The sequence below is a fragment of the Alligator sinensis genome, unplaced genomic scaffold, assembly GCF_000455745.1.
Source record: "Alligator sinensis unplaced genomic scaffold, ASM45574v1 scaffold126_1, whole genome shotgun sequence".
In the NCBI taxonomy this organism is placed as follows: Eukaryota; Metazoa; Chordata; order Crocodylia; family Alligatoridae; genus Alligator; species Alligator sinensis.
In genome coordinates, this window is record NW_005841842.1 from 2,473,952 (window position 1) to 2,485,287 (window position 11,336).

The window sequence follows — 11,336 nt, forward strand, 5'->3', positions numbered from 1 at the left end:
GCTTCTAATATGTTCAGATCCAGCCCCCGTGAGGATGCCATTTCACATGCAGACAAGAAGGAGTTTTGTGTTTTTGTTTTTGGGTGTCCCCCCCAACAAGAACTTTCTCTAAACTGATTCACTTCACAATACACAAATGAATCACTTTTTGTCTCACTTAGGACTGTTCCATTCTCACTTTGAAGATAGTAGCTTCAAAGATACAACATAGCTACAAACAAGTTCATTTTCTCTCTGATTTCATCAGTGAAATTGGAAACACTATCAATCAATGGGTTGAGTGTCAAATGACATCAGTATCTGGAGCAGGTCTCTCTCTATGATTTCTCTTTGTTTAATTATAGCTATTTAACAGCTCATAAGCCTGATAGAGAGACAATACCTTTTCTCATCATTTGTAAGATTTCAGTTCTCCAGCTTCTGTAGATATGATCCAAATCTACTTTGTTTTTCTCGAAGTCTTTTAGTGGGTGTCTATATTGCAACTGAGAGGAGTGAGTGCAACACAGATAGGTATACCCAGCCTGGTTTAAAGCTAGCCAGCTTGGATTCCATTGGTGGGAAGTTGAAGCAATGCCAGTTCTGTCCTGGCAGGGACTATGGAGACTTTCTCAGGTACATGGCCCCCAACAGAGTACATACTGTTGTGCCTTCACCTCTAATGTAACTTGTGCTACTTAGATTAAGACTAGCATGAATATTCTTACTGTAGCAAATTTCTACCTCTGATTATACTGTAGACAAATCTTTATTCTTCCTAGCTGGGACATCTTCTGGGTACCCTTTCCAGCCAGCTATAGGTCGCAGACAGAAGTAACACATTTCCCCTGATCTGGTCCCAGAAAGTAGTCAACAACCATCACCAAACAGAAGTGCATGGCTGCAAAATGCTCCAAAAGGGCCCAGTCTCATGAAAATCTGGACCCTTATTGCATGAGGGTTCAGAGGAACATGCTCCAAAACCAAGCACATTCTGCAACTTGCGTCTGTGGATCTTCTAGCCTCTTGCTCTTTTCAAGATGGGAAGGGAGAAAAGGAGCAAAGAGAGTTTAGTTTGGGGTTTTTTCAGCCCATGCTGGAGGGTAGGGAGACAGATTGGAGGTCCCCATCCCCCCTGCAAATTGAAATGGTAGGTTTTTAATTGAAACCCACCATTTCAATTTTTCTGTCACATTATGGTGAAGGGCCTGATCCTTCTTTTTTTTTTTTTTTGTCAGAGCCAGAGCCTGCCCCCAGTCAGGGGGTGAGCTGCCAGTGGGCCAAGAGGCCCTGAGCTGTGGGCAGCCTTGGTCTTTCCCTCCACAGTGGCACTACTCCCTGGGGCTACCCAGGTGCGCTGCTAATGGGCTGGGTGCTGTCCCAGCCCAGAGGTAGCACCCAGCCCAACCCAACTGTTCCCCAAGCCTGCCTGGGGAGAAGTGCCTGGTGGGCTTCAATATCATGGGCTTGGGGAACAATTGGATTAGGCCAGGTGCTGCCTCCAAGCTGGGGCAGCCCCCAGCCTGCTAGTAGCCTGCTAGTAATCTGCCTGGGCCGCCCCAGGGGGTGCCACCGCTACAGAGAGAAGGACAAGGGCCCCCCGCAGCTCAAGACCACTTGGCCCACTGGCAACTTACCCCCTGGCTGTGGGAGAGGCAGGTAGTCTCCACCAGAAAAGAAAAGTATCAGTCCCCTTGCCACTTCTGTCTTCAGCGGGTGCCTGCTGAAGGCAGAAGCAACAAGGGGCCCAATCCTTTTTTTTCTGTGGTGCCTGCCTCTCTCTCCCACGGCCAGGGGGTGAGCTGACAGTTGCATTGTTGCAATTTTACAATGTTGCAAACTAAATTACATTGAGGTATAGGTTAGTTTGCAATGATGCAAAATAATCTAAAACTCCCAAAACGGATGCACGTATAACGTCTGACACCATTAAGCCACACAAATGACATTTTCATGTGTGCATTGTGACAACTGCACCCTATGTGCCTAAGTGTTTTTGAGGAGTTGAGTCCTCAGTTACTATAGGGAAAGGAAACCAGTGAAGACTTGTCTATATGCCCTAGAATAACAGAGGTAATTCACCCATGAAGATGAAATGATAAGGGTAAAAAATAGTTGCAGCTTTTTTTCCTCCACGCATGAAAAATGCCTAAAAGTGTGTTAGTCTATTTGTTTTCTTTTCGGAATTTTTTTGTTTGTTTGTTTCTTTCCATCCTCAGAAAGGTCAGTGAACTCAAAGACTTCTTGAAGATCTTGAGTGATAAATTGGTAAACTGAGCCTTGAACTGTGAATGTTGAAGGGCAACTTTTATATCTGCACTTTAATTTGCATGTGTTAAGAGAAACAAGCAACACTTTTAAAATTAAACATTTAAACTAGCTCAATAAATATCATTCTTCCACTTCCACTCTGACTTGATTTCCTTGATATTTGTAAACTTTTATACCTAACAGTGTCCCACATATTTACACAATTCAGTCAACACAGTATTCTAATATTATAAAAGCCTAAGTCTGTTTGTCTGTAATGCTTTATTCACACTCTGATTGGCTGACAAACAGCCAATCAGAGTGCAAAGAAGCATTCTGACAGAAGGCAGTCTGCTGCCATGATGGCAAGGACACAGTGGATGGAGCAGGGGGGGCCAGGCCAGCACAGCTGGCCTCACACCCTGCTTTGCTCCCTGGAGGTGGTGGCAACAAAGCAGACGGAAGGGGGTAGTGAGGCCAGCAGGGCTGGCCTCGCCCCACCCCGCCCTGCTCCCAGCAGGTAACGTGGGGTGGGAGTAGGCCTGAGTGTGGGAAAAGCCAGCCTGCCACAGGGTGGGGTGGGGAACAGTGGACCCGGCCCAACATGGCCATAGCAGTAGCAGTGGTTGCAGGAGGGAAGGAGCAGGCCTCCTCCCCCCCTGGCCTGGCCCCCTCCTCCCTCACCCCCCTCCCCCACGTCAGCCCTGAGCCCACTCCTCCCATCCCCAAGTCAGTCCGATGCAGGCGGGGAGGAGCAGGCACACTGTGGCGTCAGTGGTGACAGTGGGGCCAGGGGAGGACTGGGCCCAGGCCTGACATGGGGAAGGGCAATGAGCCTAAGCTGAGGGAAAAGCTGGCCCGTCACGGCAGTTGGGGTGAGGGACAATGGGCCTGGCTCGACCTGGCCCAACCCAGCCCAGCCCAATATGGCAGCTGTGGGGGGGAGGGAAGGAGTGAGCCTCCTCCCCACATCAGGCCCAGGCCCACTCCTCCCCCACCCCCACTCCCCCCACACTGGCCCTGAGCCCACTTCTCCTGTCCCCCCACCACCACCAGGTCGGTCCAGGTCCACTGCTCTGCTCCTATCCCCCCGCCATGGTGGCCTGGCTTCTCCCCACCCTCAGGCCCAGTCCTCCCCCACATCAGGCCCAGGCCCACTCACCTCTTCCCCCCCTCGCTATGGCAGGGATGGGGGGGAGCGGGCCTGGACCCTAAACAGCAGGAGGAAAGGGGAAGCGGGCCCCAGGTGGGGCAGGGCTCCATCCCTGCCTGCTCCCCTCCCCTCCCCGCATCATTCTTAACAGGCAATTGGCTAGTTTCTAATATAAAAGCCATGTGGAAAAATGCACAGCATTTCAGAGATTTTTAATTTTTTTTATATAAATTATAAAGAATCAAAATAGGAACAACAATAGGATCCCATTATTGTATATTAAAGGTACTACTCGCATAGTCTGCCAAAGAAACATAATGGAAACCTTGGGAAACTTTACATCGGTATCTGCTTCTGAGTATAAAAATACCGTAGGCTTTTCCCAGAATCATGAACCTTCACTGTCATTAGGTTTAAAAAAAGGATATGAGGAAGTGATAGGCAAAGGAAGCTGCCATGAAAGAACAGGTCACGTGGTTTAGGGAAGAGGACAGTACATGAACAACAGAAGGCACAGCATGGCAGGATGAAACACTGGAAGCTTATAGCATGACAAATAGAAAAAAGAAGGGGAAAAACCAGAGATTAAATAAGAGCAATGAGATGAACTTTAATTGTTGTTCTATATTATATAAAAATATAAGAACTTCTATTTACTGGGTCAGACTATCTTGCACACTATCCTGTGTCACATAATGGCAGAGTCACAGATGGAGGGAGAAAAAATTATTTGGGGGAGCTGAGCGTGCATGTGCATGCACATGCTTTCTCCGCACCAGGTAAGTCTGTGGGGGAAGGAGTAGGGAGAGGGGAAAGGGCCATGGTGGGTGGGGCAGATCGAGACCCCAGTGGTGAGGGAGGGAGCAGTGCAAAGGCAGGAGCAGGAGCTGGGGTGACTGGGGCCCTAGCTGGGCTGGGTGGTGGGACAAGCAAAGGCCGGGGGGGCATGTGTGCAGGGAAGAGGTGGCTGCTGCTGCATGCTGGGCTTTGAGCCCCACTGCCCCAAGAGCTGTGTAATGCCACATGTGTCCCACCACTGGGTGGACAGGGGGTGCAGGGCAGTTGCAGCAGGAAGCAAAGTTCAGTGGGCAGCAGCAGCCACCTCTATCCTGTGTACAGATTGGGAGCCATGTGCCCCCTGGACCTCCGCTTGTCCCACCACCTGGCCCAGTCAGGGACCCACTCACCCCAGCCCCTGCTCTTGCCTGTGCCATGGTCCCTCCCTCATTGCTAGGGCCTCGATCTGCCGCCCCCCCCTGGGGGTGAACAAGGGAGTGGGGTTGGGGCGGGGCAGTCGCTGCACAGCTGGAGCCTCTCTGTACCCCCACTGTAGCTACCAGAAACCCACAGCTGGGCTACCTATTTGGGGTGGGCTAAGCCCCATTAGCGCCCCCCCCCCCCACACACCTTTCCGCAGCCTATACTGAGAGTAGATGCTGAAAGGGAGTGTAAACTGGGTATGACCAGGGTTCTTTTTCCCCACTGTTCCTCTCTCACTTGCAACCTCCAACATTTAATGCCTAGGGAGTTGTAATTCAGAGGCTGTATCCCTTACTCCCATACTCAATAGCTATTGATGCCCCTTTCCTTCAAGAATTTGCCCAATCCCTTCTTGACTCTAACTAAACTTTCAGCTTCCACAACATCTGGTACCATCGCATTTTAATTACACTCTGTGTGTAAAAGAACTTCCTTTTATTAGTTTTAAACTTACTAACTATGGAGTGTATCTACATGAGACATTTTGCTGCGCAGTAGTGTAGTTTACTATGCAGTGAGTTTGTGAGCTACACATGCACACACTTACTGTGCAGTAAACCTCGCTAATCATGCATAAATTTACTACCTGGAAATGCAAGTAGCAAATCTACTTGTGATTACTTACTGCACAGTAGTGCTCATGTAGATGCCTGACTGGGAGCAAATCTACTCCCAGTCAGGTGGCCACAGGAGGTGGGAGGTTGCCTCCAGGAGCTGCCTCCTGTCAGAGTAGGTTCTGCCACCACAGCCCAGGTGGGGACTATGTACCCCTGCCTCATCAGCAGGGAGCTCCACGTTCTTCACTCTGAGACTGCAATCAGGGAGCAGGGGCTGGGAGATCCTTATCTCCCAGGCTCCACTCCGCCATCACAATTGGGAAGTGGGGGGCTGGAAGATTCTTACCCCGCCAGCCCAAGCCCCATGACTGTGAAGCTGGTGCTGGGAGCTCCCTGCTGGCAGGGACTGGGAAGCTTGTTCCCCTCTCAGCTCCAGGATTGCAGAGCTGGGTGGGGGACAGGATCTCTAGCCCCTACCCCATGATTGCAGAGTAGAGGCTGAGAACTGTCTTGGTCAGGAGCAAGTCCCAGTCCCATGCTTCAGTTGGGTGATTAAGGCACAAGTCTTCAAAAGACCAGTGCAGGGGTGAGGTAGGTCCCAGCCCCCTGCCCCCACTGGCAGATTGGGGCAGGGGGCTGGGGCCTGCCCTTCCCCTGCAGCTCTTTCCAAGTCCCCTTTCCCTGATTGGGGATCTGAAGCCAGGAGATCCCTGCTGCCAGGGTTCAATATGTCCAATGCTCCCAGTGCTCCCTGCCACCTAGGGGAGCCTAGAGCTCACCCTAATGGTAGCAGGGGCCCATTGCAGAGCCCCAGGAAGCAGGAGCAGTTTGCTACTATTAGCAGCAAATCTGTTCCTACTTCCCTGCATGTGTAGATGCCTGCCCGGGAGCGTTTACTCACAAGTAAACCTCTCCCCCATCAAATGCACATCTAGACACATCCACTGAGTGCATCTACATGTTCACTTTACTACAGTTGATTAATTAGCTCTTCAGTAAGCTGTCACTGTCTACACATGCCCCTATATTAGGGTTCAGTAAATTAATTAACTCCACTGTAAGGTAGTATTTTTGGGGACATTACTATCATATAGTGGAATCATTTACTGTGCTGAAATGCATGTGTGGATGGTGACCTGGAAAGTAGCACTTTGAGCCAGGGTGAAGCAGCAGTTTCAGTGGATCAGCCACACAGCTCTACAGTTTCAGCACTGTCATGCCCCAGCTAGCGCCTCCACTGCCCGATCCCTTGAGCCTCCTCCCTAGCTCAAAGTGTTGTTGTCCTGGACATACATGTGGATGCTATGCCTAGGAGTCATGCACTATGATGCAAACTGTTCCAGTGTTTATTGTGCCACTTTAATTTCATGTGTGGATGCACCCACTAGTTTCATTTTGTGACCCCTAGTTCTTGTATTGAGAGAAAGTAAATAATAAACCCCGATTTACTTTCTCTTTGCCATTTAGTGTTTGGTAAACCCTTATTATGTCCCTCTCTCAAACATCTATTTTCTAAACTGAATAGGCCAAGTCTCTTTAGTCTCTCCCCAGATGGAAGCCCCCGATACTGCTAATCATCCTTGTTGCCCTTCTCTGTACAACCCCTTCTTCCCCCTGCCCAAAAGAAAACAACTAAAAAAAACCCCCCAAAGTACCTTCTCTTGTTTTTCTGTACCCTTTTTGAGGTATGGGGACCAGACTGGGCACAGCATTCAAGGTGTAGACACACCATGTTTTTTTAAAGGGGCATACTTATACTTTCCATTTTATTTACAATTCCCTTCTTAATAATCCCTATAATTTTGTTTGCCTTTTTGATGCCTGCTGAGCTCATTTTTTTAAGTGAACTGTCCACAATGACTCCCAGATCTCTTTCCTGTAAGGTAACAGCTAATGTAGAGACCATCATAGTGTAGCTATAGGTATGGTTATTTTTGCCAAGGTTCTTCACTTTACACTTATCTACATTGAAGTGTATCTGCCATTTAGTTGCTCATTCACTTAATTGTGCCAGATCCTTCTGTAGTTCCTCACAGTCCATCTTGGTCTTTACCACTTTGAATATTTTTGTGTCATTGGCAACTTTGGCCATCTCTTTTCCAAGGCTTTGAACCCCTGGTTTTCATCCTCATTATCCTGGTCATCTATCTAGCCAGCAGCTATTTCATTGCCTTTCCTCACCACTCCAACCACCCAGACACCTTAGGAAGCATGCCCAATACCCCCACACCTCAATCCTAAATCCCAATTTATTAAAACATGAGGCCTCGTTTAATTTATTTCCTCTCTGTTTCTTTTTAAATTCTTTTTCCATTATTATTTTTTTTAATCCTTCAGTGTCTGGCTGACTTCATTTCAACATCCCTCCCCCGCCCCCTTTTCCTTACCACCTCCCATTTCATTACTCAGCCCCATCCCATTAACTCTCTGCTTCCCAGCTTTATATTCCTGTCCCCCCCTCCTCCAACCCATCTCTTACGCACCCCCATTTAGAGCTGGCCTTGTAGGCTAGGGACAGAGATTACACATAAACTGGTTTTAAGTTATCAGAACCTGGTTTAAACCTGTAACAGTTGAATGTAGTACTGGTTGAATGTAGTATCAGACTTAACTGATTTGACTCAAACTGATTTATGCAATGTCTGTCCAAGACCCCTTGCTGGTTTAAGATAAACCATACCCCTAAACATCCTGGTATGCTCTCTGGACTGGGTGGAGCTCTTTGCTCCACAGCAGGGCTGGCCCCTCCCCTCTGCTCCATGGATAGAGCTCTGGCAGAGACTGCAGGTACAGCAGGGTCAAGCTTGCTGGACAAGTAGGGATTGCCCCCTTCCTCCCTCCCATCTCCCAGGGCACAGACCCTAGCCTCACAGACCCTAGGCATGTGGTATGCTAGCTAATGCTGAGAGGTGTCTCTGTTTGTGAGTATCTCCAATTTCACTGGGACAGGCAGACAGAACAGTTGCCACTTAGAGCTTTTTGCAGCTAATCAACAGGCCAGCTGCTAAGCTGCTTAAGAAGAGTTTGAACTAATGGAGAAAGGCCATTGTTTTGCTGATGAGGTGATAAACACTGTTATCAGCCCACCCCTGGCTTGCTCATATGTCAGTTTGCTGCAGATAGTACAAAGAAACAGGGAGAGGGAGTTTTAAAATCGCCATATCATCAGCAGATTCCTCAGATTGCTAGCAGTGGCCTGGAGTCTGCCAACACTCCCACCCCTTGAGCAGTGAGCTGGAAAAAGCTTGGGATGGTGCAGGCTAACCTCCCTAATCAAAGTGTCCTGCTAGGGCCTGGCCATGCCCTCCCTCAGCTCAGCCCTGTGCAATGCAAGGGAGGGCTGCTCTAGCACCCCCTGGCTTCCAGCCTGAGCCACAGCAGGCATGTGTATGTGCCTGAATTTCCTCAGTACAGAGAGAATGTCTGTCCAGTTACAATCTGGTTCAGCCTAGCCAGGTTAGCCTAACCTGCAAAGATTGATTCAATTCAGGCTCAGGCTTTTTGAATGTCTGTCCCTAGGCCTGATGGTAACTCATACCTGTAGCTCTTAGTCAGGCCACTGCTGACCATCCATCTAGTGGCAAGTCACGGCTGTGCAGGTGAGGACCAGTCAGAGAAGGGTTTTAGACTTAAAGTGTGACTGCTTCAAACTCAAGCTAGCACTAACACCAGTGAACATTTGAGCAGCTCAAAGTGCAACATGTAACAAGGACTTAAGTTTAAGTTTTGCTCAAGATTGATGGCAAGGGTTTCCTGAACTGTCCATTCATGGTGGCCTGCAAATGAGTCCCATATCTCTTAATTCTCAGGACAATGTTTCAGTCACAAGATAAAGTGTCTTTTACATTGCCAATAATTGGAAAATAAGTCAGCTCCTAGGACCTCTTAAAAAAGAAAGCTTGCTTCACATTGGTTTTATCATGGATGGAATTTACATCCCATTGTCTGCAGCAGGCTGCTGAAGCTAACTCCTTCAGTGACACTTATATAACTAGCAAAGTTAGGGAATGTTTTAAAATAAGAAACTGAGATTTTAGGCTGGTTCAAAATACTGCATCTGTTTATTGCTAACAACCATGCCCAAGGCATCAATGCCCTTTCTTGGCTATTGCTTCTTTGAAGGGCCAGTCTGTTGCTTTGCCAAGAGGAGGCTAGGCCAGGCCCCCCAGCAAATGTAAAAGTTGATCTTATATCTTACCTCAGTCTCCTGGGGATAGAAGGGAAAAGCATTCCTCAAACCACTCTGTTAGTTTAGCTAAGAGGTTGCTAGGCAGCCATACCTTGTTATTGGCCGCAGTTGTAGCTGCCAATGAATCTCCACAGCTTAAGGGAGTCACTATCCATTTGAAAAGCTCCAGTCAAACTTCAGTTATCACACATGATCCACTTAGCAGAGAAGCTTTCAGGAAAGAACATTCAACTGCAGCTGAGTCTAGCAGTAGGCTCTCATATTTCTCATGGTCTGTCTGGGGAAAAAGGAGTGTGTGTGCGGTGTGCCCCTTTCAAATCCCTATTCACTTCCTTCTCCCAAATATCCAAATAAAATCTTAAAGATATTTCAAAGGGCACATATAGCATGCTCTGCTTTGTGGTTGTTATGAAGTCCAGGAATTAATGTTCTGCTTCAAAAGGAAACTGAAACAGTCTGGTATACAATGCATTGACTAAGCCAATCTTTGCCATCTGTTCTGGCTACTTCAGACAAATGAGCGTACAGCCTCAAATGGGTACCTGCTCCTAAGCCATTCATTTTCCCCTTGCTACAATCTTGCTTGTATGCTGTGGCCTCAAGAAAGGGTAGCTGAAGCCCTCCACAAGAAGTCTTACCTGGTGGGAAGGTAACTATTTATGCCTGGGCAGGCTAGATTGCTCACCTCCATGGACCTTGTTTCCCTGTCCTCAGGTGGGCAGGAATCTATTTGGAAGTCGGAATACACATTCCCCCTCAGAGACTTGATAGGGATACAATAGCAAGTCTTGTTTCCCACACAAAGGGCTCTTTACGCCACCCTTCATAACAGCATGTTTTTCAGTGCGATGGCCATGCATTCCCCAGGCAGCAATGTGAAGAACCTATCTTGATGAATGGGGTTGTTTTCTCAGTTATGAATTGAAACTTTCTGCACACTCAGGCAAACATTTCTGCAACTGTTACAACTGATTTGGTTTACCAATTTTTCTTGACAAGTATTTAATAACAGAAAGAAATCAACAACCCCGAAAGGTAGACTCTAACATCATTTGTATTTCCAGGAGTGGAGACCTGAAATACATGCCTGTAGAGATTATACCTTAACCCAGGGGTGGGCAATTATTTCTGGTGGAGGGCCACTTACCCAGTTTTGGCAAGCTGCTGAGGGCTGCATGGGTAGCCCCTCCCCTTGACAGGTGCCCTACCCCCTGGTCACCATCTTGTTAGTGGATGTCCCACCCCTAACCCCTGACCTTTGCTACCAGAAGTACCTCCCCTTGCCCCCAGAAGTACTCCTTTCAGCAAGAGGGCTTGCCATCTTGGAACCAGAAAAATACCAAATTATATTCTAAAAAGGATTACAACATTCATTAATTGATTAAAAAAATATTTTGTCTTATTTTATATGTGTTTGCATAGTCTACATAGAGGTGATTGTATGTAATGGCTTAAAATGAAGTCTTAGTCTTGTATATTGTGGGGGTTGGGTATAGGTTTGTGGGGGGCTGTGGGTGTGTGGGGTATGGGGGAGGCAGCATGTGGGTGTGTGTGGAAATGTGGGGTGTGGATATGGGGTTTGTGGAGGGCTGTGGAGGGGGAGGGTGGCTGGGGTGTGTGTGGGCGTGTGGGTGCAGGGGGCTGAATGTATGGCAGTGCAAGGAGCGATGTGGGTGCATGTGTGTGGTGGGGTGTGCATGTAGGACTCACCCTATGAACCCCTCCCTACACACACAGCCTTCCCTCCCCCCTCCCCCTGGGGTACCAGCATAAAGGAATAGATACTAGGGAGAAACAGACACCCCCTTTTTAAAGTGGGGTACTGCACATTTTCTTTGTACTGACTAGCCTAGGAGAGACATAGACAGGACTCCACCTCTGTTCTTCCCTCCATGTGCTGCTGCCTTCCACTTGTCATTGCTAGATACTCACCGTCTGTACATGCAGG